The sequence below is a fragment of the Dermacentor andersoni genome, unplaced genomic scaffold (assembly GCF_023375885.2).
Source record: "Dermacentor andersoni unplaced genomic scaffold, qqDerAnde1_hic_scaffold ctg00000041.1, whole genome shotgun sequence".
NCBI lineage: Eukaryota > Metazoa > Arthropoda > Arachnida > Ixodida > Ixodidae > Dermacentor > Dermacentor andersoni.
Window position 1 is genome coordinate 3,956,490 of NW_027314754.1, and position 20,841 is coordinate 3,977,330.

Here is a 20,841-nt window from a genome sequence, read left to right on the forward strand (position 1 = left end):
TCACGCTTCCCGGCAACTATAGTACTATAGTGCTTCCCGAAATATAGTACTATGACAATACTATGCCATGCTTGCTATGAACTACAATGACATTTTTTTTACTACTCTAGGCAATGTATGCATTTTTCCTGATGTTTACAAAAAAAACCGACCCCCCCATTGGCTTTTTATTTGTTAGTCACTTTTATGATTGCTTATTTCTGTTGATTGTTAATTTGATGTAATCTATATGTTATGAATGTCAAAGTTCTCACATTTTATTCATGTTTGTTGCTGGCTCCTGGGTACATTTATTTTGTGCACTTAATGCATCGGCCCGAACTAGCAAATCGCTAAGGGCCCGGATGCTTCTGTCACCCGTTTGCCTTTGTATATGTTAAAGCAAATAAATTCAATTGAAATTTAATTGAATTTAGTTGCCAACTAAATCAGCCAACAACTACGAATATGTGTATACGAGGTAAACTTAAGCCAAGAATTGGCTCTCGAAATGATTTTACTGTAAAATCGAATTGTGGGGGTTTTACGTGCTGAAGTCACGATTTGATTACGAAACACACCGTATCAGGGGACTCCGGACTGATTTGCACCACCGGGGGATCCTTAACGTGCCCCCAATGCACGGGACAAGCGCGTTTTTGGATTCCTACCGCGTAGAAATTGGGGCCACCGCGGCCTTTGATCAGGAGCTCGATTACAATGTTTCTGCCACTGGCATGCAATAAACAAAGCAAACGGTGGCGAACGAGGTCACTAGGTGCAAGCTTTAGAACAAGCATGAAAAGAAATTGACCCCCACCCGGGGCATATAAGCACCAAGTTAGCGATCATTATATACCATAAATCAGTGTCAAGGTAAGTACATGGAGCGAGCTTTCTACAGTACATATTGACAAGAAGCATATCGTTAAGAGGAAGGTTCTAGTCAAAGCCAACTCCACTTTCCATATTCCCATACTTGACAAACACTCCACCCAAATGAATGAAATTATTTGCATTTCAGACATAAAGCTGCATCATTGCGCCTGGAGGAAAGAGACCTTTGCATAGAAGATAAAGCTGAAATCACCCATTGCTTTTTTCATCATAAAAATGTCATGAAATTTGTGAATTCTTAAATCTGCAACCAGAACAAATATCACAGTTCTGTAAATTAAATTTTTGGGGAACCTCAGGTCCACAAATGTGATGTTCAAGTATACACGTTACGCAAAATTATTCAGTTGTTTACAAGGATTTCACACGAGTCATACTAAAACATTAGTGGCCCACTTAAAAGCCCTGTATATCACATCACATGTTTCTGCGTTAGATGTTTGAATAAAAACAGCTCACAGTATTCCGGTATTTTTGTTCCTCAGTTACACAGCTGCAAGCTTCACCCTTCTGCATTTTTAATCTGGGGTTTTCAACTCTTTTTCATAAAACATTAGTGGGCCAAATGATAATATCTTCCATAGTGTGTAGAAGTTGACTGTATTAGCTTCAATAAAAGACTTTAAGCTTATCAAATTTGGTATAGTGGAAACCCAGCTACCGGCATTAAAATAATGTTTCCGGACAAATAGTGACAAAGACTCGAATATCCAGCTGATGACCAAATGCCTCATTTGATTTCTGTTAATGGTTTGGCTTGTGCGCTTCCCTTTATCTACCATTTCGTGGTTGTTTTTCTTTTTTTGCACAAACTTATACTTCATCTAATTTCATAAAAGTATAACAACCAATTCCATAGGAATAATGAACAGAAATTTATCTCCTTTAGAAAATGCCATAAGGATACAAACCACAAGATCCCTGCATCCCGATTCTATGAATGTTGGAATTCAAGCGGTTGTCTATGATATACGCAGATCTTACGAAGCCGTCGCAGTCACTAGCCCAAAAATGTCAAGCGTCCTCGTGGATTCAGCTGAAAATTATGGGACGCTGCCAGAGAGAGTTCGAAACCGAGGAGATGTGAGAAAGGTAAGCCATCGAGGATTTTGCATAACTCGTCGACACGCCTATTGCCGGCATGGCGTCCGCCTTCACCTTATAAAAATTCACTCTGAAGGTCTTGTCTGACAAGCGAGCGCTGGCGCCTCTCTGCCCCCCCCCCCCCTTTACGTGCTTAAAGAGTTGCGTGGGAACCAATTAACGGATTAGAGCAGCAGGCTGAGCTTGATAAACCCTTGAGAAACGGCAAATCCATTAAACGTGCCATCACCCGGTTTTGGTGACAAGAAACCAAAATTTAAAGCGCGATGCGCAAGAACAAACCAAAGCCCAGAGTTCGCTTCATAAGTTACCTGCCAAATCCTGATATCATTTTGCCTACTATCTGTTAGGACTGAGGTCAGATAGGAACGATAAGAAGGTCAACGGGTCCCGTGCCCGGTTTGCTACCCAACGCAGAGGGGAGTGGGCTAAGGTATAAAAATAAAGGTGCACTGTGTAGTTAGAAGGTCGCCTATCATTGTCCATCCAGCATCGCTAACATGAGAGAAGAAAAATTGTGACAAGAAATAAAACTGGCCTACAGCGATCGCACAACTGGCCGTTTTCACTGCTCACTTTTCTCTCCGAAAAAACAAAAACGGAATAACGTGCACAACCAGCCTCGAGCCCCTTCCGCCCGAACTATGACGTACAATGAGTAATTCTATAAATTTTATATCAATTTACGTTGATACTCTTTGCATTTTCTAGTCAATTTGCTATTACATGTAGTACGGACATTCCTGGTGACAAGCTACTTGAGTCTTTGACGTGCAAGCAGTATGCGAATTTGAAGTAGATTTGAGCTTTTTTGACGTATTCTTTTCGTGCCGTTGGCCTTTTCCGGTATCATCATTCCGACACGCCGACACCTACGGCTTTTCGCGTAGGGGACATATAATGCTTTCGCATTAAAAATAGAATCCAGATGGTCGTTGCTGCTAGCGATAAATGGGCCAGTAATTTCTTTTGTACCAATTTGTACAAAAGATAATAATTATGCCGCGTGTTTGACTCCTCTATAAGGTAATTAGAAATAGCGAATCCGACACAAAATATTTTTTTTAGTAGCTAAGCAACGTAGAGCATCACTGGATGCCATAATTTGAGCGATAGTCATCAGTCCGCGTATTACAGAAATTCAATTAATTTACTTTTAAATAATGACTGCAGGGGGCACATTGTAATTTCAAAAATTAAGTCAGCCTCTGCTAAAAGAATAACCTTGCTGCCAGGCACAACAGCGTAAATACAAGTGCACAGTATATCACGAAATTCATCGCTGCAGCAGTTAAACTTTTACCATACTGAAGTTTTTTACAATACGGAAGCAAACAAACCTTGCAAGTTTAGATATTCATGTAGGATTCGTTAAATTCATGCGGCATATAACATTACAAAATGACAGAATCTCTGACTCAGAGTGTCATACAACTTGAATCGAAAGTGGAATCAGTTGTCACTCGAAAGCATCCCATCAATATCAAAAATAACATTTGCAGCACGCAGAGAAAGCTCGATGGTGAAACACCCTTCTTTTTGGGTATAGCAAGCCAGGGTTTTTTAGCCGCTTGCCTACTCTCCTTCTTCTATGTTAGGTTTCACCATCGGGCGAGAAATGACGTTCCACTTGCGCCCGCCATGCCCTTAGTGGCGCTGGCTAACACTTCAAGGGCTAGGTCTAGTATACAAATACCAAAGTTAGATGCCAGATTGATAGCCGTCACCATGGCGCACTTGGTACTGCAACAAATGCGTACGTTGTGAGTTCGGCTCCCATCATCCGCAAGTTACGTTTTCGTCCTTATTTGTATTTCCCTTTCCTTCATTATTTTCTACATTTAAATTTCACGCACAGCTAATTTTCCCTATGCTTTTCTTGGCTTCATTGTCTGTTGGCTTTATGTGGTCATGAGAAGCTAGAATCATCATCACCCTGGCTACGCCCACTGCAGGGCAAAGGCCTCTCCCATGCTTCTCCAACTACCCCGGTCATGTGCTAATTGTGGCCATGTTGTCCCGGTAAACTTCTTAATTTCATCCGCCAACCTAACCTTCTGCCGCCCCCTGCTACGCTTTCCTTCTCTTGTAATCCAGTCCGTAACCCTTAATGACCATCGGTTATCTTCCCTCCTCATTGCATGACCTGCCCATGCCCATTTCTTTTTCTTGATTTCAACTAAGATGTCATTAACTCGCATTCGTTCCCTCACCCAATCTGCTCTCTTCTTATCCCTTAAACGTTACACCCATCATTCTTCTTTCCATAGCTCGTTGCGTCGTTCTCAATTTAAGTAGAACTCTTTTCTAATGCCTCCAGGTTTCTTCCCCGTTGGTGAGAACTAGTAAGACACATAGCAGGCTGTAGCTAGAACACAGCTTCTCAATTCTAGCGTACCTGCCCATTGAAAAGCCCATGCACAGGAGCACAGCTGGTTCCTGAAGGAACTGTTTATTCATTAATTTATTCACATATCCTTAAAGGCCCTCAGTTGAGGTTATAGCATAAGGGGGCGCTGTACAAACATAAAAGTGATTTCAATGTAGTAGTCGCTAAAAACAATAGAACGTATACGCGAATTCCGTTTATCGTATACCAGAATTTGTCTGCTAAATTTGCCGAGCACTCACCAGTGGCACTACAAGCACCGGCAGTCACGCGCTCAGAATATCGCGTTTCAGTTGGTGCGCACTGTACTTTTTAGCAAGTACAAAATCAGTAGCAAGTAGAACGACCTGAAGCGGAACAAGACAAAATACATTCTTTTTGAACATCCAAATGAAATGAGGATGCTGTAAGAGATCTTAAGACACGAACGAGGCCCTTTTCCTTTCTAAATTGGTGTACTTGTTTATTGCGATTCTTTTTTTCTCACTGAGATATCATTGCGAATGTGGCAATATGGCCGCCCGCGACGTCCAGAGTTGAACCCCCCCCCCCCCGCCCCCCTCGGAGCGTTGCGCACGATGGAAGACTGCACACTTCCTCCCCGCTTTCCTCCCTTTCGTGCGCGAGATTTAGCCGCGATTGCGTGCTCAACCTCGCGCGCTTTCACTTGCACATACAGCATACGGCGCGCGGCGGCCATTTTATAGCTCTTCGACTTTATACGGAACCCCACGGTGACGACGACGCCGATGGCAGAAATGCGCTTGGAATGTCCATATAACTGCAATCGCAATAAAAGGACATCCGGCTTACAAAACAAAGGTTACGTTCTTGCAGACGCAAGGTAATGACATCAGGGGCATGGTCGCTTTCAAGCTACTTGTTCTCTTAGGGAAACCTAGAGTGGTGTTAAAGGAAGCCAGAACTAAACTGTAGCTACCGGGAGTAAAACTGTAGAAACCGGTACAAAACTATTCAGCTGAGCTAGTCAGAGCATATTGACGGTTTGGTCAGATTAACGTTACACAAGGACGATGAAACGAAACAAGCGAACATTGGGCTAACTTTCAGTCGTCTCCGCATTGCATTACGCTGGCCGACCGTGTGGTAACATACCTTCTACTCTAAAACAGAACGTTGTTCTTGAATGGCAGAAGCTCCGTTGGGCATTTTGATACCCTTCTCGGTTACTTCTGCTGAAAATTAAATGAACAAAAAAGAAATGGAAAATTAAAGTGCGCGAGAAATGCAAATAAATTGAGCTGTGAGATTTCTAATTGGAACTTGAGCGGTAACGGCATGATGCAGCATACCTAAAAAGCCGAGAAGCCATAAACTGCACAGCAAATAATGTTGCCGAGCAGTTTTTCAAGCCGGAAGCTCAAGGAATCAATTTTCAGCGTGTAATCACTAAGAAGCTATCAAGATTAACTTCCGTTAGCAGGATACAACTTGCATCAAAGGCGTTCTTGGTTTTACTGGAGTATACTTTATTTTTACAATATGCGCTTCTACTTTCGCCTGGTTTCAGGCAAATTGTATATGCTTTGAGTACATTGCATTATATAGAACAATATTAATCTCTTCCATGTGAACAGCCGGCTAAGAGGAGGGGCCGAAATATGCAGAAGTTAACTTTGCGAACATTTTCAGCTTATTTATAGTCGCTCCAGTGGTTCTTATTAGGCAAGATTTGAGGCACAATGTATTCAGTAGCAAGTTCTGCTACTGCACTTTGGTTTTAGTGAGAGAGGTACGTTAACGTTTAGTGCTAGCCATAAATCTGGCGTTTCTTATCCGAAGCTTCACGCCTCCTTACGGATCTTGCTCCGTTCCAAATTTGCGTACCAGCACTTCGTAGTCAGAAAACTTTGCGCAGTAGATCAGTTATAGCAGTCGCCTTTTTTTTTACCATGCCGCATTTAAAGCACTGCTGAGCCCACCGTATTTTCTTTTCTAAGAAAAAGCAATAGCCCCGTTCCTGTGTGAAAACTTAGAACGTGTGTCATACTCTCGGGCTGTGTCTGAAAAGTGTCACGAAGCTATCCAGCCGTTTCATCAAGGCAGAGTGCGTTTTCATATTGTTGAGCTTTCGCAAAGTTCGATGTTTCAAGAATATTTCTGTCTTTACGCTTGATGGCACGCAAGCGTTATCTTTATTTCGCAGACTAGACGCGTGAAGACTTCAAGTTTTAGAACTTTAGGCGTAGTCACATTTCCTGCCGTAGCGGAAGTCATTGGTTGAGGGAGAAGTTACTTCGCTTTTGATATTTGCTTCCCGTGTGGCGCTGATCAGTAGAGGTCATATGTGAAGCTACTAAACGCGTATCGTCAACCTAATATACGGACGGACTTCATCGGTCAGTGTGTTACTAAAATCTGCAGGAAAGAAAAGAAATGAGAACGTGTGTTAACTAGAATAAATCACTCTTAGTGCTCTTCAAGAACAGCTGCCGCCATCTATGTCTACAGCGAAACCAGAAGAATGCTATTTGAAAGAAAAAGATGCATTAGGGAACAAAACGATATAAAAGTTGAAATAAATTGTTCAAACGGCCAGAATCAGTCTTTCATTTGCAGTTGCTATTTATTTTATTTATACAATACTGCAGGCCCAAATGAGAGCCCAGGCATGGGGCAAACATGGAGCAAGAATAATTTTTCCACAGGAACTGCTCCTAACAACTAAAACTCTCCTGTTCCAAACATTCTGACGGCCATAACTTGGAAATGGCTTGTACAGTCAACCGTTTCTTCAGCAGGACCGCGCGACCGTCGACTGTACATTCACTCCAATTCTTCTAAAAATTTTGTTCTTACGATCCGAACAGTTCTCTTGAACAGTGTTTATTCCAAGCATGCAGTGAAAATTCCTAAGGATATTGTGTCTGAGTACTCTTGCTCATGTGCCATCGTCGCAATTCCCACTTTGTCACGAGGATGTGTTCATACCGTCGTTGTCATTCTAGCTTTCTCATACGGCTGTCGTCATACCGTCGTTTTCACGACATCGTCCTCAAGCACTCGTCGTCGTCCACTTGTCCTCATGTTGGCTTCGTCACGGCGTCATCTTCATACCATTCTCATCAATCCACAACGATCACCTCGTTGTAGTCATACCACCTTCGTCGTTCCACAGCATCATTTCTCCTCCCTAATTTCATAGTTGTCAGAGCGCCAGCGTTATAGCCATCGTCATACCTCAATGGTCATGGGCGACCTTGGCAAAGCCGGACGATACCGGTGTGTGTCGCATAAAGCCTAAGTAACGGAAGCCATAGAATGCCACTGCATACGTTAAATCATCTTGATTTGAGAAATACAATATATCGCTATATTCCTCCAACGCTAATCGCGTTACGATAGGCAATCATAAGATTAACTCCGCTGCAATTTAAAGTATGTTATTATTTAATTATTGCCCAGACGAAATCACCTACGAGTGTACCACCACAGACCGGCTAATTCAACGACTCAACGGAACATTCACTGCAGAAGGAATGATAATATTTTCAGCTCACGAAAATTATTTCGATCGTTACTTATGTTCCAACATTTCAACATTTGATAAAAGCTGTCTCCTTATCTCTAAATTATGGCTCATGTTTAGGCCAAAATGAACTTGAGCTTACCTCACAACTCTCCTAGGCAAAGATGTGCATTCATCGTTGTTCAAGTGTTTCGTTGAAAATGGTCTCTCGTTGAGCGCAAAATATGAGTCCGCATGACATCTCATCTAGCACGTAATAAAAATAGAGAAAGCGTGCTTTCGAAATTCAACGTCAAGGTATGAAAAATGGCCATTTCTTTCATCACCTTCGTTTTTAAATGAAAGTATGCTCGTGTATAATCAATAGAGAAGAACAAAAAAAGAAGCGTGAGATTCCAGCTGTCGCGAACCCTCTAGTTTGCATGAAAAAAAAAGAAAACAGCCAAATCTGGGACCGGTAATGTTTCACCGGACGCTCTCAGCGTAAGCTGTCCTTTGAGGAACCGTCGTGCGCAGATTTATAGCGGGCGTCCTCGCGCGAAAGAAATGTCTTGCGGGCGTGAGATATGCACGTTCTTCATGAAAGGCTGTCAACCGTGGATGAGTAATGAAGCGCGTAAACTTTTCATCATATATTATGTGTCAGAATGACGCTTCGTCCAACGCATCGATCAGAACAAGTTACTGCACTACCAAAACATTAATTACACCTCTGCAATTTTCTTTTGTTGCTGTGTTTTTCTTATTTCTTTAGCCTGCTACTCTGCTTCGCCGCTACAGCTTAGAATAAACCACCGGCGGGTTTGGCAGTTTTCAAACCAAGCGATGTAGCCCTCTCACCGGTGCGGACAGGACGGCGCTTGAGCGATCACTTCGGACATTCTTGAGAAGCGAAGAAAAATGCCCGACTAGTCGGCATTAATTTCTGCCGAGAAGGGCGTCAGTTCTGCAACACAGGACCCGACAGAGTGGACGAAGGGCGAAGAAACGCCCCAACACCCACAGCCGAGACTACCACGCTGATGGGATTGCGGAACCATGAAACCACGCCGAGCGGGCAAGTGTCACGTGTCAGTGCTGCTTGCGTATAGCCTCGGCTAGGTCATGTGCTGTGTTCAGTGTGCGAAATGACGTCAAAAACGTCCGATTCATGATCGACAGCTGACATAAATGCCGCAAAACGGAAGAAGAGAGCGTGAAGATCTGTACTTTCATTTGAAGTTCGAAAAGCAGACTCGTCCAAACTTGTGTGCCCATTGGCTTCTTCAGGACTGAATATCGAGCTGTCGAGCAGACAGGGGCACTAGTCATGGTTGCAGATTTGGTTCTCTAGTGCACTTATCCCACACGCCGTATAAAGCGACTTGCAGCTGTTCTCCGAAGACTTCTGGTTTATTCTAGAGTAAAAGAGCGGGTAGGTGTCATGAATATCGCGAACTTGCCGTGCGAACATACATGCAGACGATTTCGTTCACCCTAAGCTGCACCATGCCGACGTTTTTCCTTTTTCAAATATGTGTAGATTTAAGGGAGAAGAGGCAATACCACTAGGTGTGGGCTTCGGAAGAATACTGCAAGGAAGTAAGCAGGTTAAGATTGTTGCAGTGAAACAGTTACCGACAGTTTAGCCCCCGCACCAGCAAGAACGATCTCGTGCAGTTGGAGAACACGCGCCAAACTGGCGAAGTGCCAAATACGGAGCTACCGCAACACGAGAAAGAAATGCGCACTTTCAGTACCTCACAGAATATTATCAATTAGGTGTAAAGCGCACGTGAATTGTGGGCAAGAGCCTCATTTGTACTATAATTATTCCTTGTCTACGGAATTCTTTGTTTTTTTAGTCTTAACTGAAAAGTGAAAACAAAAAAAAGCACTGACTTAAACCCTCAAATCTGGCAACCTTGGTGCAAATCTCGAGCGCCCCGATGACGGGTCTTTATTTTTAATTTCTGGCCTACTGCAATGTGCGTAAGAACAACGTCATCAAATCGTCGCGCCTTCCCTAAAGTGATTAAACGTTGTGAGCATGGAGACTGTAATCAAGTGAGCTCCTCTCGAACACTGTAGTCCTAGGTAGCGGCTAGGCGGCCCCAAAATTAAATAGTGGCACAAGCCCACCTTTTTATTTTTATATAATGAGAACACACTCAAATTGACAGCTTTTCACTTCGCTAGGAGAGGTTCATTAGGAACGCCTTTCCCTTGTTTAGAGGCGCCCAGTAGGAAAGTTCGAAATAACTCACCGGCAGTAAATATCAGTTATTTGAATGTTGCTATTTACTATCTAGCAACTTATTGTTTCCAAATTTTGAGATTCTTTTCCTTTTTCACTTCATGCTTCTCGAATTATAATAAGAACAATCGAAAGACAGTCAGTTGAGTGCCTCCGGAAGTTGCAGTTTGAGTTATATTTTAATGCTGCGTCAATGGTACGCACCCCTTGATTTGAGGAGGAGCAGGAGTGAAAGGGTGAATACAGGGATGTTAACCGTAAATGTGTCTTGTTGACTGCTCTACGCAAGGGAAGCGAAACGGAGAATATAAAGGAGAGAGAGAGAGATGAAGAGGAAAGGTAGGGAGGTTAACCAGATATCAGTCTGCGGTTTGCTACCCTACACAAAGGATGGGAGATATGGGTTAGAAAGAGGACAGCGAGGAAAGCGTTAACAAAACACACACACGGAAGAATATAAAGGAAGTGTATAATGGGGGATAGTGGAATGGGAAGTTATACTACGAGAGCAATAGAGCGTCAAAACAGTATAACTCGGCCACCAAAATTTTCTTCGGCGCAGACTAGTCTTCCAAAACAATGTATTTCTTTTACCGCTGCATTTCCAGCATGTTGCAAACAAAAATGATTTTAGTCCGAGAATGCGAAGAATAAGACGTCGTGACATAGTAGCTGGGTCACCGTTGAACTCGATAATTGCAGTTCAGCATAATAAAGAAGGTGGAAAACCTGATGACTCTCTGCTGTCGACAAATGAGCCAAAGCCACCATTGTACCACTGGTTTGACGTGACCACCAAGAAGAACACCGGGACGATGCTAAGCTTATTCTTCAATAAGCCAGTATGAATGTCGTCATATCGGGGAAGGTTGTCAGCCTTTGCGTGCACGTATTCTTTATCGATCTTGTGGTTTATTATACACACTATAGCAACGCACGTTTACCGTACCAAATGCGTATCCATGACCCATAATTTTTTGTGTAACGCCGTAGGTTTCAATGGTCCGTAACCGAAGAGCTACAGCTGATAGACTTGCAACGTTCTCGGCTTAATAATACAAAGGAACAGCCTTGATTGCATCAAAGAGGAATAAGTCCGCAACATTGCGAGGTTCCGCAGGACTGATTTTCTATGAAATAGCATTGAATAAAATTGCCAGAACTGCACAGCTCGCTTAGGGTATGTGCTTGTGTCTTCTTGAATACAGACACGGGTACATACTTTAAGCGTGCAGACACGGGTACATACTTTACCCGTGCAGAGGAGGTTGCGCTTCGGAGGATGCGGGTCGGGGTAGCCCTCACTCCTGCCGTGACTAGGAAGTGGCCGCACTTTCGCCCGCTATATCCTCGTCCTGACTGTCCACTCTGCAAGTCGCAAAATGTTGAAGCCGACATCCACCACCTGCTGTAGGTTTGCCCTGCACTGAAACCGACGAGGCTCCGGCACCTCGCAGCAGCGGGACTCTCGCCGCATAATCAGAGCCATTACACTGCTTGGACGCAGGGACCGCATTATCGATCCCTCTTGGACTTCATTAGGTCAGCAAATCTATTTTCATTCATTTATTCATCCTTATTCACCCCCATCCCATACCCTTGTATGCCCTGAGGCATTTATCCTCGCATTAAAAAAAAGCGCATGCCTTTTCTTGGAAGACAGTAGATGGCCTTAGTTATCGGTGCAGACTCTTTTTACCCACAGCGGTATAACGGGAAAGCGCTTGCGCAAAAGGGTTAGCCATTCTTGGGCTGAGAGAACACATGAGCTATTAACTTTGAATAACCTTCAAACATTACAATGCTGAATGAAGCAAGAAAAAATATTTATATTCTGCAGTGTTAAATTAACAATATAGCAATGACCTCCCGGCCCTCATGCAATCTTGTTGGACTATGCCGTCCATTTTCATTATTGAACAATTCTTAAGAACTATATATATATATATAATATTACTTCTATGTCCGCCTAGAATGACGTTAGCAGCCTAGCAAGCCTCTCCGATGACTCCATTGAAAGATTTGTGTTTCGAAACACGCAGTGGGGAACATTCACTATTAAATGGAAGAAAAATCGCCAAGTCATTCCATTGACGTGACAAACGCAAACGCCCGCGAATTCGGAAGAGCAAGGATCAGTTAGAAAGGTTTGACTGTGTGTAATTGATTCTTTCTTCAGAAAATGAATTGGCGGTGCGTCCATTCTTTAGAGGTGATTGGTGACGTTAATGTAATAAGCAATTTAGTAATTACAATGAGATCTCTAATGTAATTGCAATCCAATCTCTAAGCATATAGATCCGTACAAAGATACTTCCAAATGCATGAAGTGTCACAGGAATGCTAATCGCACTTAAACTTTTTGACTCTGTTCTTGCAATCAGTTTTTTATGTCTCCGCGACGAACCCTTTCTGAAATGAGAATACTGTTCTCTTACGCTACTTTCTGCAGTTTTTATCTGCAGCCTCGATCACTTATATATAAGTTGATGCATATATGTAAAAATGTTCGCTATAACCTTCTTGCAAAGCCTGCCACTGTTCACAGAGCGCGCAACAGTCTTCTCACCTCAAGGAACTACTCATATTGAACGCCATACTGGCGGGATGACATGCGCAAGGCAATTGCCCCGGGCTAGTTCAAGGCGTCAAAATGGAAAAGATAGCATGCGAGCAAAATACAGACGGGGTCTTCCCGAGGCGTCAATTTTCGGTCGAAAAACAGAACACGCCCTATGAGCAGCATTCTTGCCTTGGAGGCACCCACCACTCACTGCTTGGCAGCCCCAAGGAAAAAAAGAAAGTAAATAGGCGATATATCTTTCACCACCTTTATACCGTTCTCAGCTGACGACATGGGTGCCGACATTCGATCAGAGGGAGCAGGCTGGAAGCATTTTGTGGTCGTGGGTGCCTCTTAAAGCCAGGGTGAAAGCGTCAGATCGCCTAGGGCGCCCCAGTTCTGGCACCCAGGATTGATCGAGTATCAGTCTATTTGCCTCTCGCACTTTCTTTTTTTTTCAGTATTTCAGAAAAACAAACAAAGAACACTCCCCATCATACGTGCTCACTCATCTGTTCTAGCGTTTACCGTTTTGCAGTTGAGTGAGCTGTGCTTCTTGTTGCTTCAGTAAGGAACTGATCTGTAACTTCGCTTTCTTGACAGCGGATGGTATCAGTAGCGATCTGCTAGGGTTCCCAAGCCAACGCGAAAAGATTAAGTGACGTTCTAAGAACGTTAAAATTACTTTTATCACACCATTGTTCTTAATTCAAAAGGGAAGTGAATTGCACTTTAAGAAGCAGTTACTGCCGCATCAGCATATTACTGAAACAAAAATAAAATGTGTAGTCAGTCCATGGTGTTCGAAATATCGCATTATAGTGATTTTTAACAATCTAGTGCGCAAAAACAATAACAAATTAGCTGGACCTCCTTTTTGTTGCACGAACTATGGTACTTTATATTAACAGAACCGCGTAAGACGTCGTACTGAATAAAAGCGGTCGCAAGATTGCAATCTGAACCGACATGCGGCAACACGTGCGTTGAGCAGAAGCACCCTAAAAAAACACCTAGTCATGCCTCCATGCTCCAGCATACGATTCCTGAAGCCAATAGTTCGATATGTTCAGCGGCAAAAAACCTGTGGATGCAGTAATAATGAAAAACACGGGTTACCTATTTCTTGTTTGTTAATTAGTACAACTTGTTATTTTTCAGTCAACATTGAAATTACTCCATTAAGCTGTCTAAATCAATGAACTTGACATGTTGTGCAAAAGGCTTTTGGTAAATGGAAGCAACCTGCCCTAATTCTCTTTCTAAACTCTGTGGTTTTCTTTCATGAGGTTTCAGTGCTCCGTAGATTAGGTAAACACTCTGGGGGTGCCTTTATTTTTCTTTAACAATAAAAAAAACATAGGTATTCACAAGTGCTCACGTAGTGTTTCCTCTTTAGTAGTCCTCACCTGCGTACTAAAATTACCCTCTCGCTGACTTAGTCACTCACGTACTCACTCACTCACTAAACCGATTATTTACTCACTTACTTCATCATGGTCCCGTTCAGATGCTAACTCACGTTCTTACTCACTCACTCACTCCCTCACTCACTCTTTCATTTACTTACTGACTCACTCCCTGATACACTTACTTTGTGACTAATATCATCACTCATTTATTCTCTGTCTCCTGCAAACACTTAATCACACTTACCTCACTAACTTACCTTACCTTACCTCGCTTACCCACTCACTCACTCACTCACTCACTCACTCACTCACTCACTCACTCACTCACTCACTCACTTACACTTTCGTTAAATGACTCATTCTTTTTATGTCTCATGTCAAATGTTTTTATGTCAAATGACTCATCCTTGCAAAGAGATTAGATAGAGACGTTGGATCAATTGCTACTGCAGCAAAAGGAAAGTGTGCATCATTCAGTACAGATGAACTATGTTTATTCCTCCTCAATATCGTACTCTGTGTCATGTAACAGTGTAGGTGTCCTACTTCTTCCGCTCTAATATTTATGCTTCTTGACGTCAAACACCTTTCTGGTAATGTTGAACAGATCTTCAAGCGCACCGGAATGCAGACAAAAGTTCAGATAAAAGCAGACAGATCGGCTCAGCAGGGACGTTAGTCAGCTATCTCTACACGCTCCTTGTAGTCTTTTCGATCGGTTATCATAGGAACTCGCTTGATCAAACGGCACTTAACATGTAATACAATTATCTTTTAAACATCTGCAATAGTACTATCCACGCTTCTTACTTTAGTATCGTTGCGTAGAGGACAAAAGCCGTTACTCAGTCATATAAGTGTGACGTGCACAGATGGAACCATTGTCGCAGTAGGCATGACGCAATCGGAGCTAAGTTTAGCTCCTTGTTAAGCGTTCGGACAGAAATATATCGGCAGTACGTTTGTCGGTCCCAGCGCGAGTGGTTGCATTTGAGAGAGCTCACTCAGCAGTCGTATGTATATTCTACAAAACTCAAACATGTTCTCATAACGAGTTATAAGATTTAGCAGTGTTTAATTTGTTGCACTAATTGGACACTTATGTGGTTACGGCTCCTCGGATTTTGACACTTATAGTGTAGCAAAGTGACGTAAAGAGACTAGGAAAGGGATGTCCATTCGCACCTACCCCATTTGACCATGGTGGGCCCTCTACGAATAGGGAGAGAGAATGATCGCATGATTAGACCGTGGGACCCCAACTAGCTGTATCATCAGTTAACCGTGTAAGCTTTCTAATGTTTGAATAAATGCCATGCGCCTTACTTGTGGTATCGATGGGTAAAAGAAAGACGTCATTACTCGATCATGTATGTGTCGCATCCACAGATGGCACTGTCGTCATGCCACGCATGGCGCAATCAGATCTGAAGTTAGCCTCTCGCTTGGCGCTCAAAGCTCAATAAAAGGCACTGCTTTCAGTACGTTTGTCAATCTGAGCGGGAGTGGTGACGTTTGAGAGGGCCCCACTAGCTGTTTCGTAAGTTAAGCACGCAAGCTTTTTAATGCGTTAATAAATGCCCCTTGAATATTTGGTTGTGTCATACCTATACACTACTGCCTATCGATCCTCAGCGACATATGCAACAGGTTTCAATACCTCATGCGCGGCTGCGTCAGCAATGCAGCCTATCCAATGATTTTTTTAGCTTACGACCTACCTACTAAATTGTGGTCTTTTGCTTATACTTTTGTCCTCACTGCACAAAAGTCGTTTCAATATTTTCATCCTGCATAGGCATCATTTTCAATATTGCTTGTGAGTTCAAAAATGTGCACGTGTTCTCTTGTCTAGGCACTGAGGCGCTATACAGTGATCTATTAGTTCACACTAAGGTTTTACATTTCACACATTTGTTTGCAAACATCTATCGCTTTGATACACAACAATGTGCTACTACAGCCCAACAGGTTTAATGTCAAAAACAGTTACTCAAGCACTGTTTTCTTTTTTCTGGGACAGTACTCTCACCATGCGCTCTCGGTGTTTACCTCTTTCTGTAGCTGTATGTCAGCGCTTACTTTTAAAGTAAAGATTCTCTGTAACAAGCGAGTCAAGTGATTAATAAAAAAGCTCTATACCATTAAAGGTTTCCCATCTTTCCATGTTTGTTTTCTAAACATGCACTCTGAACTCCGCGTAAAGGGCTTATCTTGAGAAGCCCGAGCCATCTAAGGAAATTGTTTTGTTTTTGCAACAATTGCAGAATCGACAAAGGACGGCGCAACAACGAGAACATGCAGAAATAGGTAAGATTGGAAAGATCATGGCAGTGCTGTGCAGATGATAATTCAAAAGACTGATTCAGTCACAGAAATGCTCCGTTTTTCTAAACTGGACCTGCTAGAAACGCGAATTATTATTTCAAATACTCCAAGGTTATTAGCAAGTAAACATACATACTGGCACCTGGCAAACGTAGCTCCAGAACCAACCATAATCAATGTATCCAAGCTTATACCGCTCACAATAATACATTCAGGTACTCCATCTTACCCAACGTGATTGAAATGTGGAACAAGTTACAGATGTGTGTAGTGGAACATACTGGAACATATTGATCTGTCCCGATTCAAACAAACTCTGGATGACTATCTGTGCGAGTGCGCCGCTTGATTCTGATGTATTATGTGTTTGTGATTATTGAGCAGGTTCTTTTCTTTAATATTTTTTATTACCCTCTCTGTAAGGACCCTCGCCAGGGGGTTCACAATATTGTTAAATAAATAATGCCACTTTTGTTTCTTAAGCATATGATGCATTCCAGTCGCGTGTCAGGTGTAGGAGGGGTGTTTGCGTATCAAGATTTGTTGCTTGTTTGTATCGACATGAAATACTTAAGGCAATAAACCGCGAAGTCTACTTAAATCAACTCAACTACACGACTGTGATTTGCACAAATCTCTGGCTTTATTAGCTCAAAATGATTTATTTCTTTAATGAGGCAATGGAGATAATTTTCGTCTACAGAGGCTATACGCATTCACGTGTTCATTTGCGCATAATATTCTCGCATCATAAAAATATATTAGTGCTGTTCCACCATTTTATATATCAGAAGTAATACCGAACGGCGATTCGCGTCAGCTTATTCGGTTGAATTTACTGTTGAATTTTCTATGGGGGGCTGAGTCTGTTCGGGCAAGAAAAAGGCATTTTAAAATACCTTCAAACGTTTCACTTGGATTCGCGACTATAGGAGATAAAACCACACATAATAATGCAGTAAACGGAAGCTGCCCAAATTTTTTACTTATAGTATATTGGCACATTATCTCTAAATATACAATTTTCTTGATAATAACTCAGCAACAACTGGACTTTCAGCGCTGATTGTAAGAATTGACGAGATGAATACTTGAAGTGAATTAGGCCAATAAAATAGCCAGTATTAGCACCAACGATATTGCTTTGTCTTCTGCAAACCTAGACCAGTAGCCTGAGAGTTAGGTTAACACCAGACATGTTGCTAAGCGGTAGGCAAAAACGGAAAAATAAGGTTTGCGCCCAGAGCACAGCACCAAGACAGATATTTCCAAGACAATCCTTTTACACTGAAAAGTAAGGAAATAAAGTAGATCAATAAATCACACGCCCGTACTCATGTCTGATAAGAACTTAATCAAAAGAGCACCGTAGCGACACGTAGGCGTAGTTTTTAGCCATTACACTGCGCCACTGTACGAACCCTCTTAACTGCAGTGAAGCTGAGAGTAAGAGTACGAATGCCATAATGAAGAGAAGAACAAAATGCATCAATGCGCTTGACTTGCATTAAATATATTGGTTCTGCTTTTTTGCCAATCAATAAAGTGAGTGCTGTGAGAAGTAATAAGGGCTAAGGCTTTTTCTTTTTTAAAAATAGCTTTCGGCTGAGTGGTGCTTCAGACCATCTGGCGCTTGTTAAGCTGATTTTGCTCATGTGCAGAATGGCGCTAAGTAGTAAAAACGAAGGGCTGCCGTAACTAAGCACTTCCAGATACGCTGTCACTTGAAAGCAGGCTTCTTCGTTGTGTCTGCAGCCTCTGGCGCACGCAGTTTTCTTAGTGAATTTTTGATTTATTGCCCACTATATTTTTAGTTTACTTTATTTTAGTTTTTTCTCTTTCTCTTCCTTTCTGTTTTATGCATATATATATATATATATATATATATATATATATATATATATATAGATTGATTGATTTTTTTTTTCCACAAGCACCATTTCCTGCCGCTACATTTATTGTCTTTCAGGCAGATGACAGTTCACTGACTTCCAACAGAGCAGATAATTCCCCCCCACCTCTCGTCCATCCAGGCTCCTTCTACGAAAAAATAAACCAACATTGACTCGTCAAAAGACTGACGCAGGACGCTACCTCACATTTCTCCACCGACGTTAATAGCACACCTTTCTTTTCAATTCTACACCCTCACCGCTAACAAACCCTCATTCGTTGACTCGCCCATCCGCCTTATTCCCCTTTCTCCTTTAGTACTTATATATACCGTGCCGAGTAAAGCATATGTCGCCTTGAAGAAGACACGTCCACTTGTCGAAACGTTGGCTCCGGCTTTCGCATTGTTCTCGTTTTGTCCATCGTCTTCAATTTCCATCTCCAGCCTTTCCCGTGTTTTCCCTACATTCCAACCCTGTATCATGGAAGAACTTTATGACGAGCCGAAGTACCTCCTACTTAAATATGCAACGCCCTCGCTGGAACAAATTGTCACTTGCATTTCAGTGTGGTGCCACTTGGCGTTTCACTTCCTCCATTAATATCTGACATTCAACTTGAAAGTGCACACACCACGCTGATGGGCCAAGTGCTGTTTTCCACCGCTAACTTGAAAGGACCCTGTACAGATGTAATACATGAGAGCGGCGTCACTTCCGTTAAGTCCCTCAATCACACAAGGTTGATGCAGCGGAGATCACAGCGAACGAAAGTGGCTTAAGATAAATATTTTCAAGTTTCTTTATTACCCTGGGGAGCTTTTTTTGATTGGCACTTCAGCGCTTGGCGCGCAAGACTGTCAGTGGCCTCGTCTGCTGCCCTGATATGAGAGTGTACCCACTGGAACAAGATAGTGAATCCGACTTTCCGGAATCATTTAACAGCCAGCAATACACGCTCACTGCACTTGTCAAGGGGGAACCCACGTAGTAATAGTGGCGCCAAAGCCTTGCTGTCTTAAAAAGAAAAGGCTGAAGCTAATCAGACTTCAGCTTCTCGCAAGGCTGTTACAATGACGACACTTTCACATGCCGCAGAAGGCACGACGCGGTCACGTGGACCGTTGTGAAGAGGCGCTGTGAAGAGGCTGACTGTGTAGTCCTCATGCATCGGATTTGCTTTTAGCTTTCTTGCACGAAAGCGGAGAGGACACGATAGCTTAAAACATTGTGCAGATCCCATGCACAGTGGGAATCTATGTTATGTGAAGCACTTTGCGGGTACCTGGCTATACAGCATTGTTTGGGTTTGCGCAAACCATTACCAAATGAACCAATGTGTTTGTGTAAATTGAGTGTAGTTTTGTGTGTAGGTCGCGAGCATACGTCTATGTGACGTCAGCATCATGACGATGACCTCGTCGACGACGGTCGCGTGGCTTCAGAGGCATGATATTGACACGTGTATTTGGTTATCTTTATCGGGCGACCACGTTTCACCACCTAACAAATGTTATCGCACAGCGCAGGACGCGCCTCCATGAATCGGAAGTTTCTGGAATGTTATCGATGGTTCCATCCGATGTCTGTCACCGAACCTTGTGTAATCTGATTGCATGTATGCGTGACACGAATAGTGTAGAACTTTGTGGAAGACACGCGGGTCCCAGGGATTACTCTGGAACATTCGACAACTGATGTATAAAAGCGGACGTGCTTGACCCGCTGATCAGATTTCCGACGATCGCCGACTGTGTTCGCTGTTTTCGTTGAGTATTGAGTGTAGCCTGTTTTGCTGGGCACAGGTTAACCCAGTAAAGTTAGTTTCGCCATAGACAGTTTTGTTGCTGTGTCCTTGACCGTCACTACCACGTGACAACTGGTGGAGGTGCTTTACGTTGATGTGCCGGACGCCCCCACAAAGTCGTGATTACAACCCGGACCGCAAAGACAAATCCTACGTCGTCCCGGCCGACGTGACAATATCTACGTCGGCCATTCGACTCGAGCTGATGAAATGACGATTGCCGGCTGCTACATGGCCAGTGGACGAACATAGGCGAGAGAAACACGGGTGGTGACGTCATCAGTGACTACGTGTTATGCATTCGTACGTGCCTATGGCTGTGTCACGTGGTGTATATTGAAACAACGGTGGCATTTGTAGTCCAGCGAATAGATGTTAAAACATGATTTGCTTGGGCAGTCATGAATTTGGAAGATCGTCGCAGAGTTTCTGCGCAGCTACGAAGAAATTGCTGGAGAAAGTGGGCCTGTCTCAAATAATGTGCGGTCTAACACGGCCCCTCAAAGCGCAAGCTGTCACGAGGGAAAAAAAAAAGGATGAGAAATTGGCATGTGGCACACGAACAGAGTGCTGGAGAGTTTGCTGCCTTTGTACCGAGAGAAGTATTCGTGCGCTCGACGCCAAGTGAAAAAAGAAATTTTTACCTGGTGGTTCGAGCACCAGGCTTCCGTGCTACAGGGCAGAAGTTCGATACCGCCATCAGTCACGCGTTATTTTTCTTTTATTAAAGCGAGGTGCGACAGG

General features: G+C 43.0%; 1 long non-coding RNA gene across 2 annotated transcripts in view; it reads left to right on the plus strand.

The window, feature by feature from the left end:
* LOC129381542 (uncharacterized) overlaps window positions 1-20,841 on the plus strand; it is a 399,655-nt gene that overhangs the window by 239,284 nt on the left and 139,530 nt on the right. For both annotated transcript variants that reach the window (XR_008609709.2, XR_008609707.2), the window contains exon 4: window positions 1,854-1,968. This is a non-coding gene — a long non-coding RNA (uncharacterized lncRNA). The remainder of the gene's footprint in view (window positions 1-1,853; window positions 1,969-20,841) is intronic.